This window comes from Schistocerca serialis, chromosome 7 (assembly GCF_023864345.2).
Source record: "Schistocerca serialis cubense isolate TAMUIC-IGC-003099 chromosome 7, iqSchSeri2.2, whole genome shotgun sequence".
NCBI lineage: Eukaryota > Metazoa > Arthropoda > Insecta > Orthoptera > Acrididae > Schistocerca > Schistocerca serialis.
In genome coordinates, this window is record NC_064644.1 from 606690600 (window position 1) to 606704721 (window position 14122).

The window sequence follows — 14122 nt, forward strand, 5'->3', positions numbered from 1 at the left end:
TATTGTCAGGAGTGCCCCACTGAAGTGTAATAGGACAGCTGTTGTTTTCAGTACACGGTGGGTAGCAATCTGCGGTTGTTTTCTGATGATACCGTGGTGTACGGTAAGGCGTCGAAATTGAGAGATCTTACGAAGATACAAGACCACTTAGACAAAACTTGGTGTGATGAATGGCAGCTAGCTCTAAATGTGTAAAGAAGTAAGTTAATGCGGATGAGTAGGAAAAACGAACCTGTCATATTCAGTTAGAGCATCAGTGGTGACACAGCACGTCGTATAAACATCTGGGCGTGACGCTGCAAACCGATATGAGATGGAACGAGGCATGTGAGAACTGTTGTAGGGAAGGCGAATGATCGGCTTCGGTTTATTGGCACAATTTTGGGTTCAAAAAGGTTCAAAGGGCTCTGAGCACTATGGGACTTAACATCGGTGGTCATCAGTCCCCTAGAACTTAGAACTACTTAAACCTAACTAACCTAAGGACGTCTCACACATCCATGCCCAACGCAGAATTCGAACCTGCGACCGTAGCGGTCGCGCGGTTCCGGACTGAGCGCCTAGAACCGCTCGTCCACCGCGGCCGGCAGAATTTTAGGAAACAGTGGTCGATCTGCAAAGCAGAACGTACATAGGTCGCTGGTGCGACCTATTCTTGAGTACTGCTCGAGTGTTTGGGATTGATGGAAGACATCGCAGCAGTTCAGAGATAGGCTGATAGATTTGTTACCGGTAGGTCGAAAAACACGTAAGTGTTACGCAGATTCTTCGGGAACTCAAGTGGGAATCCCTGGAGGGCAGGCGACGCCTAGCCGGCCTGTGTGATCGAGCGGTTCTAGGCCCTTCAGATTGGAACCGCGCGACCGCTACGGTCGCAGGTTCGAATCCTGCCTCGGACATGGATGTGTGTGATGTCCTTAGGTTAGTTAGGTTTGAGTAGTTCTAAATTCTAGGGGACTGATGACCTCAGATGTTAAGTGCCGTAGTGCTCAGATCCATTTAAACCATTTCTGAAGGCGACGCCCTTTTCGAGAAACACTATTGGGGAAATTTAGAGAACCAGAATTTGAAGCTGACTGCCACACGATTGTACTGCCGCTACCATACATTGCTCGTAAAGACCACGAGTATAAGATACGAGAAATTACGGCTCATAAGGAGACAGTCCTTTTCCTCCGCTGTATTCGCGAGTGGAACAGGAAAGGAAATGACTAACAGCGGCACAGGGCACCCTCCGACACGCAACGTACGGTAGCTTGCGGAGTATCTCTGTAGGTGTACCTCCTAATTTAAATGTTCCTACTGTTGTTCTGGCCGCCTCTGTCGCTAAGTCGTCAACGTGGCTCTAACTTGCATGTGGAGGGGGGGGGGAGGTAGGGGGGAGGAATGGGGAGAGACCTGGGTGCGATTCCCGGTTCTGTGAGGGATTTTTCCTTTGTGGAAGGAATGGGACGTGGTGCACTCAGCGTCGTGAGGCCGGCTGAGGAGCTGCTCGATCGATGAGTAGCGGTTCCAGAGTCACGAAACCCGACGACGACCGGCAGAGCCGCACCGGAGGAGGTCAACACACTGTTGGGCCGGTCTCGATTGGCCTGTCAGGGGAGCTTCACCTTCACCTTCACCTTCACTGTTGTCCTATTTTCTAAATACCCATTACATTTTTCTAACCGTAACGCAGCTCTCCTAGCTTTACTGACAGGCGCATTATCATTCTGCCACAGAAAGGATCAGACTGTTGCTTCATTATGTTTCCATGTACAGAGTGTTTCAGATAAAGTGTATGTCTCTGTAATTTTCAAAATGGTAGGCGACCTGAATTTTATTGAGGTAGATCCACAAAAGAAACATTGCACTTTCTATGGGGTTATGAACATAGTTTGTTGAATCATTCTTCAGAAAGTTACAGCAGTGAGATACAATTTTCTTAGATTGAACATTAGCCTTTCCGATCACGTAGCTGATATACAGGGTGTTCCCATAAGGTCGTGCAGAAATGTAACAGGACAAAGAGAATACTCCACTGAACAATTTGAAGTACGGAACCTGGGATCGGGGAACCCATCTTAAGGAGAAATGGAAGTAAACTTGTCTACCGCTTTATCTAGCTTTACTGTTTTCCAGATTATTCACAACTAACATTCGTACAAGCTTACACGTACTGTGTTGTTTATTTACATACTCATTCTTTATTTCCTGCTAGGGAACAAGGGGGCGTGCGTAATTACCAGGAAATCATGATGCAGGTTTTGTTTACTTCACTTGTCCATAAGGTGAGTATCGTATCGTATTTACGTTGACCCACGACAGAACGTGCTATGAACCAACGACAGACCCATTCATTAGTCCGTGCTATTCAGAGACGTACACTACGAAACGAGGGAGCAGTGCCGGTACAGTTGCGCAGAGCTCACTGACATGCACCTTGTGTATGGGAAAGTATGTTGCAATGCTGTCGCTGATGAAAGGCTGCACAGGGAACGAGTTCCTAACAAGCACCATACGAGGTGTGGCTAGAAAAAAACCGGACTAGTACTGGTGAAACAATAAAACGAATGCAATAAGGCTGAAAGTCGCGTGGCCTGTCACGTGACTCTCGCTCCGCCTACTGCTCGAGTTTCATCTGCCTCCTGCACTCAGTCTGCCCGTGGCGTCTGTTTTAAGGAGTTGACGTTTTGTCTGTGCGTCGGAAAATGTTGAGTGTACAGAAAGAACAGCGTGTTAACATCAAATTTTGTTTCAAACTAGGAAAATCTGCAAGTTTAACAATCAGAGCAGTGTCTGAGTTAACAGGATCTTGTCGAACAAGTTTACCGATTTTTTCAATGTTTGCATCAGTTTTTGCTGACGATGGTCTGCCAGTGCAAGTGTCATCACTGGTGTCTTCGCGGCCATCTTTAAATCGTTTAAACCACTCAAACACTTGTGTTCGCGATAAACAATCATCGCCGTACACTTGTTGTAACATTACAAACGTTTCACTTGCAGATTTTCCTAGTTTGAAACAAAATTTGATGTTAACACGCTGTTCTTTCTGTACACTGAACATTTTCCGACGCACAGACAAAACGTCAACTCCTTAAAACAGACACCACGGGCAGACTGAGTGCAGGAGGCAGATGAAACTCGGAGCAGTAGGCGGAGCGAGAGTCACGTGACAGGCCACGCGACTTTCAGCCTTATTGCATTCGTTTTATTGTTTCACCAGAACTAGTCCGGTTTTTTTCTAGCCACACCTCGTATATCACGACGAGTGTCTATTTCTCTCGATCGACGAATGCGGAAGACTGGTTCATTGGAAAGAAGAAACGAGAGGCGTGTGAAAATGAGGACCATTCAAACACCGGATTTTGAAGAGGAGTGCGGGAACGTGTTACAACGGACTCCATTACATGTAGTCGTCGTATTGCACGTGAAATGGGCTCTGCAATACTAGCGTGGGGCGGGTACTCCACGAACAACAGTTACACCCATATCTCCCACAATGATTCCACGCAATGCTTGTGGCTTTCCTCGAAGGGTCGCATTGTGTCAGCGGATGCTCCAACAATACATTGATCAACCAGATTTCCTCCAATTCGCGCTGTTTGCTTTCCGAGGCCTTATCTGATCGTGATTGTATTTCGGACGGTAGGAACAGCCATGAGTAGGACGAGGGAAGCCCTCACGCTGTAGTAGTGTCACATGTGGCGAAATAAATAAAAAACATTTTACATTTTAAATTCCACGTCATTGTTGATTTAATCAGAGTTCTCACCTTAGACGTAGAATTAGTCCTTCTGCCACAATATTAATTCATTAGTCGCCATCGATGTTCTTCTCTTTGTTGACCGTGTGTACCATCATGAGTCGGCATCGGTTCACTTCACGAAGACGGTGGAAACCAAGGAATACTATGCTACGTCGCTATAAATAATTTTCGTAACACTTCGATACTTTTCACTATTTTTTTATTCACAACACAATAAGACTTGCTGTGCTCGTCGCACAAACCATAATTACCAACCATATGGCTGCCTTTCCGCACAGTCCAAAAATCACGTCCATCCTCCACAAGGCAACAATCGAAAGTGTCCCTTAGCTCCTTGGAGTATCAAACAAAAGAGAATCCAATGTGAACTTTACAAAGATTATAATATACATGCCTCTCAATTTATCTTTGGCGCAGCTTTTAAGATATTGTATGTCTCTGCATAGGAATGTGTCATTACAACTGCCCCCCTACTGTATACTGTCACTAGAAAATTTTATTTGATTGACAGGATACAGTAGTCGACCTTGCAATTGATAGGTTTGGGGGTCTTTTATTTACACACTTCATTTTTATTGTCTCATTTTCATGGCACTGTGAATTCTTTGGTATTTCTGAGTGTGTGTCAGTTTTTTGGTATACTTATGCTAATATTTACAAACCTCAATCCTAATATACAAAGTTCTGGTTAATACTGTGAAAATGACATCATGTAGTAAAGTTTGTACAATAAAATATACACTGAATACAACGTTACATACAAATGTTTCCTTCCTCATCAGAGGTGAAAATTAAGTCCTTGTACTGCTTTCTGTATTTAATCTGGGGCGCCGAGATTTGTTCGGTAGCCTCAGTGTTGAATATGGGCGGGCGATACGCGAGCCTGATTGTTTGGTCGTCCGTTAGCGGGCGACGTTGGTTGAATGCGCGCGCCAGTGCACTGAATATACACCGAAGTGCGGGTACCGTCGAGACTTCCGAGCCTCAGTATGCGTGTGCTTTTTGTAGTTCCTTCCAGTACTTAGACTGGATACGACGAGGTACACTGGAATATGTGCACCGAAGAACACACCACACTATGTGCGAGGCGGAGGACGATCCCGTCGATTCAGCTCCTGGTAAGAAGCGTACCATGTCAAACTTGTTTGGCATTGTCCTTTCCTACTGTGACGCCATGGGTCGTTTGACGATACAAGCTTCAATTTTCGATGTCACTTGTTTAGGCTCTCTGACACTTGCAACGTAGCACTACTTTGCACAATTTTAATTTCTACATACACACCACTTTAACCGCGAGTATTGCGATCGAAACTTCCTTTTCACTACACTTTTTTTTTCTTTGCATTAACCCCTTTTACCTATTGTACTGAGATTCATTCCCCTCAATACTTCTTGTCAATGCACATAATTTGTAAGTCACGGGACTTGGCATGAAATACAAAATACATCACATACAATGGAATAACATATAATACATACAATACATTGTTTACATTAACTGCAGGAAAAAACTATCGACTAAGATTGAAAAAATTTTTGACCACTCATAGTGGCCTCTTCGTCTTGGATTTTACTGACACACACACACTCGCCTTTTTCCATTAATCTGTTAGAAGGAACAAGTCCTTTGTTTTCCTTCTTGAACTCGAGTATAAGTTAAGGTTTACCTCCGTTACGTATTCTTCATACGCAACGACATGCATCAGCATGCAGAGAATACAGCTGTAGCCGCTCCACTGAAGCTTGGGAAGGGAATTTTCTACCTTCTACTTAGGGTAGTGGCAACGACTACGTGTATGCTACGGTTTTTTGCGTATAAAATCTGAAAATGCACGAAATAATCATTTATATGCAGCATAACCCTAATATGTACACTCTTTGACATAAAACTTGACCGGCGGCCGGCCGCTTCAGAGGCTAAGTCCGCGCCGATCGCGACATGGGACAAAAAAACTGGCCAACTCGCTAATTCTCTAAGTCCGGTTATCTGCACAATCTGGCAACACTGTAGACTGCAGCACTTCCTGGAGGAAAACTTGTCCCATGATAGAGAAACTCTAGGCAGATTACGCCTGTGGTCTAGCGGTAGCGTACGTTGTTTCTGTTCATAATGTCAGTGGATCGAGAGCAGCTGGCATAAAATATTTTTATAGCCTCTTCTGTCTGAATGCTGAAGACGTGAATGTAATGGTAGCGCAGATTCAATTTATTTCGCTTTGTGACACACCGATATCAAAATTTTATCCAGTAACGATTTTGCGGCAGATTTCCTGCAGACTGTCCTCCTCTGGACGCCGTATGCGGCAAAGCTCCGGGATCCATTTGCTGGCTACTGGCAGCGGCCGTGGCGACAGCAGCGGCGCTGCACTCCCCCGTTCTTTATCGAAAGCGACTGCTACCGCTCATCGCTTTTGATGATTTAAAACGCTTTATTATTAAATGTTGCTCCACAGAAAATTTCAACAATTTCCATTCACGCTCAAAAGCAACGGAGACAGACGCCCTGATTAGTAGGCGGGTATTATATTACATTAATCGGCAAGAGCTGAGTATGGCCCGAAATTAATTTTATAGACTGGGACGAAATGAAACCACCTCACTACATTCGATGAATTTATAAATGCTTCATACCTCGTTTCTTTTCCCTTCAAGCTCAATTATTTGTGCAACTTTTGGTCAATGTTAGGATGTTTTCGTCAAGCCAGAATGAGCGTCTGTGGTGTAAAGTGTATTACAGTTCTTGTTTCATTCCTTGTGGTAAGTCTATCCGATAAACTGTGTGAATACCTTGCAATGCATGCTCTGTAGCAGTGCAGGAACACTGCACATTTGGAGTTCATGAAGTATTTATTGTTGATCGGAAGTGATAGTTAAAGTCATCAGATTTAAACCAGAAAAATTTGTCGTTTTCAAGGTTTCAGAGAACGGAAAGGAATTGCTAACGCCGGTGTTAGAAAACGTCTACAGTTAAATGCTATTGCAAAAATTTAGAAGAAGGGAACTATATTAATGAACATGTGCACTTCATAAACAACCTTCTGACACGTTAGACCTATATGACGAACAAAGCTCAAATTTATATCGTTGACAGTCGGTTTGAATCTTTTCAGGGTCTATTTTACAGTGAAGCACCTTGGAATTTGCAAAGCAGAAATCCATGATATTAACTTAATTTACTAAGTCGAAACCGGACGAAGATTGATGTTTAAAGGCATTCTTCAGATTTCGCATAAGAAATTTTTACTAGCAGTTTGCAACTCCATTAATTAAAATGGAAAATAAAAGGTTGTAGTCAGCGGCTTCTACCGTGATTCGAACTGCTATGTCTTATAGTACAAGCACTGCAACGCACAAGGGAACCTCTGAGCTAACGACACACTGGCTGCCAGAGGCGGAATATAGTCACTGCGATGTTGCCTGAGCCTCAAAACGCAACCTTAAACACACGAACAGAGGAGGTGGATTGGTTGGTTGGTTTTTTGGGGGAAGAGACCAAACAGCGAGGTCATCGGTCTCATCGGATTAGGGAAGGACAGGGAAGGAAGTCGGCCGTGCCCTTTCAGAGGAACCATCCCAGCATTTGTCTGGAGCGATTTAGGGAAATCACGGAAAACCTAAATCAGGATGGCCGGACGCGGGATTGAACCGTCGTCCTCCCGAATGCGAGTCCAGTGTGCTAACCACTGCGCCACCTCGCTCGGTGGAGGAGGTGGAGATTACTGTTTTAACGTCCCGTCGACAACGATGTCATTAGAGACGGAGCACAAACTCGGATTAGGGAAGGATGGGGAAGGAAATCGGCCGTGCCCTTCCTAAGGAACCATCCCGGCATTTGCCTGAAGCGATTTAGGGAAATCATTGAAAACCTAAATCAGGATGGCCGGGCGCGGGATTGCACCGTCGTCCTCCCGAATGCACACACAAACAGGTGTTACTTATGTGAAGAACGCCGTTCTTGGAGTCCAGAAATTAAATATACTTTCTAATTGTGTCATCTTGCAGTGGATTATATCGTACGAGTCTTCGATGTGGAAAACGAATGTCAAGTGAATTTAGCGAGGTAACGCCGACCTACACCCGGAAGTAAATGCACTATCAGAGTGTTGACAAATACTTGCTACGACGCTGCCATTTCTAGGCTCTCTGACGAGGCAGCTCTTCAGCGAAATGCTTGCCGTGATTCTCCGATACGGTTCTTCAGAGTGGAGACGCGCGCGCACGTTTGGTTTTTATGCGGCGTTCTCCCCTGATGGTTTCTGACGTCGCCTTGTGGGCTATGTATACATATGAGACATTCAATTATCATTAATCCAGAATCATACAAGTTTCAGCTTCCGGCGTGGAAGAAGGCTGTTGACGCCGACATTATATCATTTCAACGTAGGGAAAGCAAAACGGATCATTCAATGTTTCTCATTCAACATAAAGCATGTGAGATAATTTTCCGTAACGTTCATAATCATCTAAAAATACAAACGAAATAAAAATACACCGGAAGCTTATTCGAATTGAATATAACGCTTTGCACCTCGATGTCGAATTTGTCCACTTGCAATCTTTTGCAGCATACACATAGAATGTCATGATTACCACGAGAATGAAGAAATATGTTGGTAAGGATGGAAGCAAGAAGAGACGCAGTCAACAAATATTCTATTCCTCATGGCATTCATTTCATTTGACACGTAAGAAGAGGTAAAGCGGGAATTTACTTTCGTTAACACGAAAGATATGCCGCACATATTGATAACGAGGAAGTCTGAGTCTTCATACGTTTCCTCCTTGAAATCTGTATGCTCTATTATATACTAAGTAGCCCGATCATTGTTTCAGTAATGTTACCCTCTTGTTTGACCCCGTAACGATGAACAGATTCCAAATGCATGTCTCCCTTCCTGGGTTGTTTTTTGTGTTTTATTGCTTGTTTTGCGTTTTGCGTTTTTGTTACCAAGTAACGTCTTCGTCAATTACTTTAGTTTTAAAGTAATCTACGAGTAATTTCTGGTGTTTGATATTAACATGAAAAGGATTCCGCAGACAGGGAAAGAACCTGTTCTTGGGAAACTACATCTATAGTGACCAAAAGGCATTAAATGATGTTCAAGCACTTGTGTTACAGCAGCGGTATGAATAAAATGATATTAATAATAACAGTAATAATCGAATTATCCGGCAACTTCACACTTCACAGTGGATTTTCTCGAACTAAGAAATTGGCTGAATTTGTGAAAAATCAAAATGGCTTCACATCCAGCCTATGATGCCTAGAAGAGTCTTTACATCCTGCTGACATGAGAATAGCATAATCTCTGCGTCAGAAGCTTGCTTCTACTTGACCATTTAATAGACTCGCATTTTTTCCACCGTGACTAATTTTTTAAGCTAAGCACATCATCCGTTACAGCACACTCTTGGGGCTGGGTAATGTGGCCACAATGGTATGGTGGAACGAGCTGTCACAGGTGCAATGCGTGGGTTCAGGCATTTACTTTTAAGAGGCACAAACAGATTTATTTTACCTGTGGTAACCTCAAGAGAAAGACGTTATAATACAGAATCCGCATTAAACATCATGTTCCTTCATTACCAACTGGGCAGAGCCGGTTTACGTTGGGAAATGACACAGCGGAAGTCATGGTAAACAGAAATACAGTCGCCAGTAAGCTTACTTACATTAGCAAATTTAATTTTATTTGATGAACCGATAGCCATTTAAAGGGACAGTGCTCTTATTTTACTTGTACTTGATTGAACTAGAGACGTTTAAAAATTTGGTGCTGGACTGTGATTCGAATTCGTATCTCCTATTTCGAGGATCTGAATCTCTCGGAACACTATAGTTCAGTCATTTCGTTCCTTTTCCCAAGACTGCAATCTTCTCTAGGTCTCCTCCAAAGGTAAGTATGTGGGTCTGAAACCTGATCCAGTACAAAAACATTCATAATTTCATTTCTAGATTTATCAAGTGCACACCCACCTGCTAGTGAAAATTAACGCGCAATTTCATGTCTGTTCATGTGTTTCCAACAATCGCAACAGGTGTCGTTATTTCTGGTCAAACACGCGCACATCTTACTGTTCATGAGTAAGCAACTGATACTTAAGCTACATTCATGGATGCACGGTAGGTGTGCAGTTCGATTGTCGCTTAGGCACAAAAGTTTGTATCCTTATTTTAGATTCAGACACCTAGCGGCTCGTAAGAAAAACCGATACGTAACATTTGATTTTTCTTAGTTAACAATCGGATTACGTGTTGGGTTCGTATCTCCGTCACAGAACTTCACATCATGCACTTCATCTTTAAATGCATGCACACTTTGTTACTTTAGAATGGAGGTATATCAGACATCTTTCGTGGTTAGATAACAGGGACGAAAGGGTCTTGATAGGAGTCACGGTTTATTACAAAAATTGTCGTCTTTTATTTTCAAGTTTAGATTTGGTTACTGGTATGGGCCAAAATTTCGGTAATTCATGACTCTTCATGGCTAATCATCAATATACCATGATTCAATTTCTTTACAACAATTTTTTACACTCTCTCTCATTGCTTTTTATTTATCTCTCTCTCTCTCTCTCTCTCACACACACACACAAACACACACACACACACACACACACACACACACACACACACACACACACACATTCTTTTTTATTTTTATTTGTATGTTGTGTTCGACTATCGGCGAGGCACGAAAACGCCTGTGAATGACTTTCTTAGTTTTGAGTACACTTACGAAAGAAATATAAAAACAACAATGAGAGTTACTGATTTATGATGCTCAGTTTGCAGTCAGTTCTGAGTATTATTAGTAACTACGCTCCAGTCCCTAAACCTAGTTACAGAAAGCGAATCAGACGCATTACGTATTCCAAGCCGTAGCAGCCGCGACTTGGAGACACCAGCTATGGTCACTTCCCAGACCGCTGTAGGATCACATCGGTTCGTCTTCTTCCTGCTGGTACTGTAACTGAGATTTGGCAACAAGGCAACGTATGTTTGGCAACTCTGTGATCGACAAGTTACTTCCTGGTGTGCACGGAATTAAGCCTCAAAGTTCACTTGATTTTACCTGTCATTTCCAATGAATAATCTGAGTTATTATCGCTTGAAGGGTAACAAAAGATTGAAAATTTACGGTTTTCAGCCCAGGAAAGTCGTTGCAGGTGGAAACCGCAACTAATCTCGACCTTCAAATAGCGGTTTACGAGTTCGAGTTCCTATTGCCTTCGTAATAGGAAGCTCAGACCCATACCTCCTCGCCAGCTCTGTGGTAACGTGCTGACCTGTGAAAACACGTCTATTATGGTTCGCAGTTCCAGTCTCACTGACTGTAACGTTTTTATCCCTTCTGTGAAAGTGCTACAAGCAGTCAGATCAAACATCAATAAGGAAATCGCAAGAAAATGCTTTCAGCTCATAGTGCAATGTTGAAAAACTTACAATCCTGCACAACAGGTAAGGCCTCTTTCCACTGCTGCCAAGCGAATTTTGGGTTTCTAGGAATACGTAACTATATTTATGAATTGCCACATTTGCATACCTCTTGAGTATGACACAGCATACCAATTAAACACAGACCCAATCAAAATCTAAGTGAGTAGTATTTTACTAATTCGTGTCGATAGAGGCATGCTTGTGTACGATACTTTCGTCGTAAGGTTATCATGGTTAGTTTTATTTCATTTCTTATAATACAGTGCACAATTTTCGTAAGGTTTCCTTTAGTGTTGTTAAAACAATAGTAAACATGAGAGAGAAATTAATCATCAACGATATATGCGAATTCTCTGATGTTACCTATGACAGTCTGACAATGCACATGCAGTTTATTGATTACATGCATGTAGAAAACTTGTTCTGAGTTAAAGCTGTCAAACAAAGTTTGAAGAAGAATAAAATATCACTACCACACGACGGCTAATGTAGAAAATACTTTTCTGACATATTATGGCACGATGCGCTCTCCCCGCACATCTTCGAGATGCATCTGCTGCCTGCTGTCTATTAAACCTGAATAGAACAAAATGTCACAGTAGTTAGCCCTTTTTCCACATGCGACTACTTTGGGTTGAGAAGTGAAGGGAATTATGTTCAAAGTTCCATTAGATTGATACCTTCAGCAGAGAGCAGAATTGCGTTTTAAAAAATGTAGCACTGAATGTATTTGAACTCGCGACATCTTATCTATGCTACAAGCTGACACGTAGCTACATAAGCTCCAGAGCTCGGCAACTATTCCTCCAGAACTTTTGGATTCCACAGCACTGTGAGATTATGCATATGGCCAGGTCTTGACTTCTGAGAGACAAACAGTTACAGCTTTTCTTTTGGACTGAACGACGTTTTCTAGTAACAGATAGCGCAATAGAATAGCTCAAGTGGAAAGGAACACTTCCTATTTAAACTTCTGCATCCTACACTGTTGGCAGTTGTGTGTAGGTGGCAGTTACGTGATTTTATTTATGTGATTACAAAATAGTCGAATGTATGCACTGGATAGCCGAGGCAGCTAGTTCATGGTGATTCGGTCCACCAAGTAAATGAATTTACTGAACATGCTGCAAATTACTACAGGGAGCCTGTGTGTCAGAATTCTCATCCAGTGTGGCGCAACTGCTTTACGATAGAAAAATGACTCGCAGAGAAGAGGATTTCGTGGTCTGTTGGACGGATGGTAGGTTGTTATACCTATGGTCTGGGTTCGATTCCCACGTCCGTGAATGATTTTAGATAGGAAGAGACAGATTCCATTCTCTCCTGGCTACACCAAGTGAAGGAGATATAATGGCTGCGTGGTCTGAAAATTCACATTAAAGATGATATTCCTTCTTTACCACGTAGACGGTAGGTTGAACCACAATAAAGTCTGGAGTGGCGACATGTAGAAACTCTATCACCAGTAACCTTTCTTGTACTAGTTATTTATTTCAAGTGACGACACAAACGCTATGTATGGTCACAGGACACTTATTCCATCTTTTATTTGAGCTTCTGTAAGTCGATAAAATTGGTTCTAAACTGGGAATGCAACTCAGACCGCCCTTAACGCGGAATTTGATCCCTTCGTGGCAATACAGCTCGGCTACAATTTGTTGTTTGTTCAAAACTGCAGATTACTCAACACCTTCACATATTACGCGTGAATGGGATCGAATCCTGGCCCGGCACTAAAGATTTAATTATGTATTATCAAGTTCTATCAGGAGAACACCTATCTGCTGGTGGATAATAATTTTGATTTTTAATGTATTTTCATTCGTTGTCAACACTAACGATATCTGACGTTTTTAACTCCCAGTGAGACACAGAACTATTTGCGAGATGACTGTAAGTTCAAGATGCTATTCTGAGCAGCTGGTGGAGAATAATTCGGTAGCTGACGTTTCTTTGTGTGTAGTCAACAACGATATGTGTGGGGCTCTATTCCCAGTGAGCGCTGAACTCTTCGTCATATTATTTCAGTTCGTCGTGTCATTTAATGTTCATACATATTCTCAACTAGCTGCTCGTGAATAACTTTAATTTTTAATGTCATTTTGTGTTAAATAGTTCAAATGGTTCAAATGGCTCTGAGCACTATGGGACTTAACTTCTAAGGTCATCAGTCCCCTAGAACTTAGAACTACTTAAACCTAACTAACCTAAGGACATCACTCACATCCATGCCCGAGGCAGGATTCGAACCTGCGACCGTAGCGGTCACGCGGTTCCAGACTGAAGCGCCTAGAACCGCACGGCCACACCGGCCGGCCCCCACCATCTGGTATCAATGCATTACCCTATCATCCATTATATATAATCATTTTCATAGTACACTTGATATTATAGATGAGTAGGACACAAGACAGGACATAGATAATGTCCGTTTGACGTCAACAGTGTGTAACATTTTACTTTTTTTGAATAGGACAATGTTCCTCTCCAATAATTTTTAGATTAGTTACAATAAGCTTACGCTGCAAGAGAATTCGCTTGTATTTTTCAATATGTGGTGTGTTGTCGGTTTGAAGGCCTTCTATAACATCGGCAACGTAGTGCAACTCCATCGAGGGCTGTCTGGAGTAGGGTGGATATAGCAATGTGAAAGTTGCGAGCTGTCGAAGACGATCTTCATATTCCTAATGCGATTAGGACATCGTATACTCTTGACGACGTTTAGCACCTGTGCAGTCAGTCACCCAATTTCAGAATTCATTTTGAGTAATCCTGCTAAATTCCCAAAATATTGTCTTTTTATATTGATGAGTAATATGGATAGTCGTCACGTTCATGTGCCGTCTACAACACAAATTTAATGTTACTATCCTAGGAACTAACCTGCAATACGTTTTGTATTTCATAATCGGAACTATCTGCATTAACCG